At 31.8% G+C, this 4,360-nt stretch overlaps 1 non-coding gene across 1 annotated transcript; it reads right to left on the bottom strand.

The window, feature by feature from the left end:
- Positions 1-3,481: 3,481 nt before the first annotated feature.
- LOC140894187 (small nucleolar RNA R71) lies at positions 3,482-3,583 on the bottom strand. Its single transcript, XR_012153733.1, has one exon. It is a non-coding gene; the product is annotated as a small nucleolar RNA R71 (small nucleolar RNA).
- Positions 3,584-4,360: the final 777 nt, after the last annotated feature.

A 4,360-nucleotide genomic window follows, 5' to 3' on the forward strand; every position in this document is an offset into this window, starting at 1 on the left:
CTACTAATAAGAGATTTAGAGCTTAATTAAGCATTCCATTAACACTAATCAGAACTACACTGCGGAAAGCTTAAATAAAAGCTGACCGGCCGGATACAACCGGTTAAGTCAATTTGATATACAACCTAATAGAATAAATCTTAACAATAATACCTACAGCTAATCCTGATGTCCTCTATGGTCACCGACTACTCCAAATCGCTGGGCGCACTACCTGCCCCTGCCCCGTCGAATGGGGTGTCTAGACATACAAAAAATACTGGATGTGAGCGCTTACGCTCAGTACGGAAGCAATGATATATAAAATATGTGCAACACATAAATGACTTTAAAACCCCGGTAAAATAGGCTGCTCAGGGGCGCCAATGAATGAATACATAGTACCGTGCTAGATAGCTAGTCCGCGGGGTACTCGTATATTCCCTATCACTGTTGCATCTACCCCGCCGTTGCGGCGTCTCCCAGTGATAGACAAAACATGGGATGACCCTCCCCTCACCTAACTCAAATCCATAGGGAGTAACCCTCGTATGGAAACTGTCATGACTCACCTCTCACGAGATGTAGTCACATATATATAAAAACATGCATGTGCTAAAGAAATAAAACATGGTAACATATAGCACATACAATGCAACACATATATCATATATCATGTTGGCCATCGCAGTAAGTACTTACATACCTTACTAAAGGTAGTCCTAGCAGTCCTAGCAGTCCCACTCTAGGTTCCAAGCCTATCCTCAGTTTTACTGTGAGACCTCGGTTCTAAACATCCATTCTCGAATAATTAATAATTAAGCCATAAAGAAATCATGAATTTTTTTTTTAAAAAAATTACCTCGCGCTCGCGCGAGGTAGTCATCTCGCGCACGCGGGGGCTAAAATTTCAGAGCCCCTAGGTGATTCTCGCGCTCGCGAGAGGTAAAATCTTGCGCGCGCGCGGGAGTCCTGGGCAGAAACGTTCAGGCATTCAAAGGGTTTCCGAGCTTGCTTTCGACATGCATTCCAATTCATAAACAAAACGGGGGTGCGAAAATACATGCAATAACAAATATCAATACCAAAAGCATGCCTTCATAAAATACCTAAGATCAACATAAAGTCTCGATCGATAGAAGTTCTAAGCATGCTTCGTACCAAGTTATAAAATTCTCAAAATGCAAATGAGTTTGAATGCATAAACTATTTCTTAACACCAAGGTCTCATTTCTATCAACTCAAACCGATCTAATCATGCTTCCTTCGACTTGAACCTGATGAAACTTAAAATTTGTAATTATTTATATGTTAAAAAGTGTGTTTTAAAATTAAAGTTTCATTAAAATTATGAAGTTGTATTATTTTAGTGTTATGTGTTTATATTTAAATATTTTACTAAAAATGTTGTATTTTATGTTTTGCGCAGGTTTGGTAAAAAAAAAATTACTCAAGCTACAAAGGTTATATTGGAGTAATCTCAAATCTTATAGAATCACAAAAGAGGCATCTTCAACTTTGTAGAAGACAAGAAATTCCAAAAACCTCATTAAGATGATCAAAATAATCAAACATCAAAATGGAGACAGATTTACTTTTACTATGACCAGCTTGGAGTAAAAATATCATAAGTATTTTACCTTTTATTTAAAAGGGGTGAATGATATGTCAAAACACATCTACAGACAAAGGGCTACGTGTTATATGTTTTGTGAAAAAGCCAAATCTAAAGTCTAAGGCATCAAACATGCCAATTAAAGTTGGGCCATGATATTAACATTCAAGGAGACAAGCACCCACCAACTTTACTATTCCACATTTAATGAGTCTTGGACTTTTGCTCTCATTTGACCTATAAATAGATGTGTTGTATAAGCTTTGTGGTGTGCAAAAGTGTAGAGAAATTCCTCACTTGTGAAATAAATATTGTGTGTGTAAGAATAAGAGTTTGAGTGTGCATATTTCTCCAAGTTTAAGTATGAAATTTCTTTTATCCTTACTCTTGAGTCTTATATTCATGGCAAGCTAAATCCTTTTATGTCAAGGTAAAACGGTTTCATTGTTGGTCAAGTAAGATTGTTTATATTTTGTATATTCTTTCCTTTCCTTTTCTATTTTTATTTTGTTTTACTAACTGATCTTTATTTGTAGGTATAATTTGGATGATTTATTGTTATCTATTTACATCAAATACTTGGTACCTTAAATGTGGCTACCTTGATTTGTTGTATAATATGATACAACAAATACTAAAATAATTATATACTATAAATATATGTATCAATTTATAATAAAGTCATATATATTATTTAGACAATAGCGTGGCTCTGCCAGTTGTTCTAAATAATATAATGTGATTTGATCTAACATTTACTTTTCCGCAACTAACATTTACTTTTTCGCATCTAACATTAACTTTCTCGCAACTAACATTTACTTTCTCGCATCTAACATAAAACAAAAGTCATATATTTTATTTAGACGATAGCGTGGCTCTGCCGGTTGTTCTAAATGAAATATGGTGATTTGATCTAACATTTAATTTTATGTCAATTTATATTTATGCACTTATATATATATTATGGGTATCATATATTAATTATCGGTTAATCTGATATTAATATAGTGAGAACTGTATTATATGATATATTTGTTTAAATATTTCATTGTTATTTTATGTTTATTCTTATTTTAGTTTCTTTTATTTATTTTTGTTAAGCAATCTTAAATAAACCAACAATGAACCTTTGAAGCCTTGAAAATTTGATAATTTGTGTATTTGAAGTTTTATAATAATATTTCCATCTATAATATATCATTGCTAAAATTAAACTTACAGCATCCTCTCTGTGGATTTATCTCATACTCACGAGTATATTACTTGCAGACAACCTACACTTGGGTGAATTACAATTTAAGTTGTAGCAAGTTTTTGGTGCCGTTACCGGGGAGGTATAAATTAAGTTTAATTTTTGTTATTTATGTTATTTATGTAAATAGTATGTTGTTTTTAATTGTATGATTGTTTGGAGCCGTAAACAAAGTGTTAGACTTGTTCGAGTATTTGAAAATATTTTAAACATGGATGATAATTCTAATAATCAAGATGATAATAATAATAATCAAGAACATGAACAACCAAGAACACTTAGGCACCATATGAATCCAATAAGAACTAGTACACCATCTTGTTTAGTTTTTCCTCCCGATGCATCTAATTTTAATTTTAAACCTCAAATCATTCAACTTTTACCAAATTTTCATGGCCTAGATTCTGAAAATCCATATTTGCATTTAAGAGAATTTGAGGAGGTTTGCAACACTTATAATGATCAAAATTGTAGCATGAATATTGTTCGATTAAAGCTTTTTTCTTTTTTCTTAAAAGATAAAGCTAAAATATGATTGCAAAATTTGAGATCGAGTTCAATAAGATCATGGGAAGAAATGCAACAACAATTTCTAAAAAAGTTTTTTTCTTCCCATAGAACAAACTCTTTTAAAAGACAAATTACAACTTTTTTTTTCAAAAACAAAGGGAAACATTTTATCAATGTTGGGATAGATTTAAAGAGTTACTTAATACATGCCCACATCATGGTTTTGAAATATGGAGGATAGTTTCTCACTTTTATGAAAGTTTAATACCTAAAGATAGGCAAATGATAGAATTCATGTGTAATGAAACTTTTGAAGATAAAAACTCAAATGAAGCTATGGAATATTTGGAGTCATTAGCAGAAAATGCTCAAAATTGGGATAATATAGGCTCAATTGAACCACCAAGTAAAACCAATAATTCAACAAATGGGGTTGGTATTTATCATATTAAAGATGATGTAGATATTCAAGCCAAACTTGCATCTTTAGCAAGAAAAATTGAGTCATTAGAAATGAAAAAGAGTGATTAATTAAAAAGTGTTCAAGAAATTGTTTGTCATATATGTGATACACATGACCATCTTACAAAAAATTGTCCTACTTTGCCTTCATTTAAAGAATGTCTCTATGAACAAGCCAATTATGTTAACAATTTTAAAAAATCAACATTAGATCCTTTTTCACAAACATATAATCCTGGTTGGAGAAATCATCCTAATTTTAGTTGGAGGAACGATAATAATGCACAACCTTCACAACAACCTTTTCAAAATAGCCAAAATCATCAAGGTTATGCTCCTTATATCCCACCTCTAAGAAAACATTTTGAAGATGAAATTCATGCATACATTCAAAAGCAAGAGTCTATCAATATTCAAAACATTCAATCTATGAATGATTTGAAAGAAACTCTTGCAAAATTTGCATCTGCACTTAATATTCATGAAAAAGGAAAATTTCCATCTCAACCACAACCTAATCCTAAAAATCAAAATCAAGA

Source organism: Henckelia pumila, chromosome 3 (assembly GCF_033568475.1).
Source record: "Henckelia pumila isolate YLH828 chromosome 3, ASM3356847v2, whole genome shotgun sequence".
NCBI lineage: Eukaryota > Viridiplantae > Streptophyta > Magnoliopsida > Lamiales > Gesneriaceae > Henckelia > Henckelia pumila.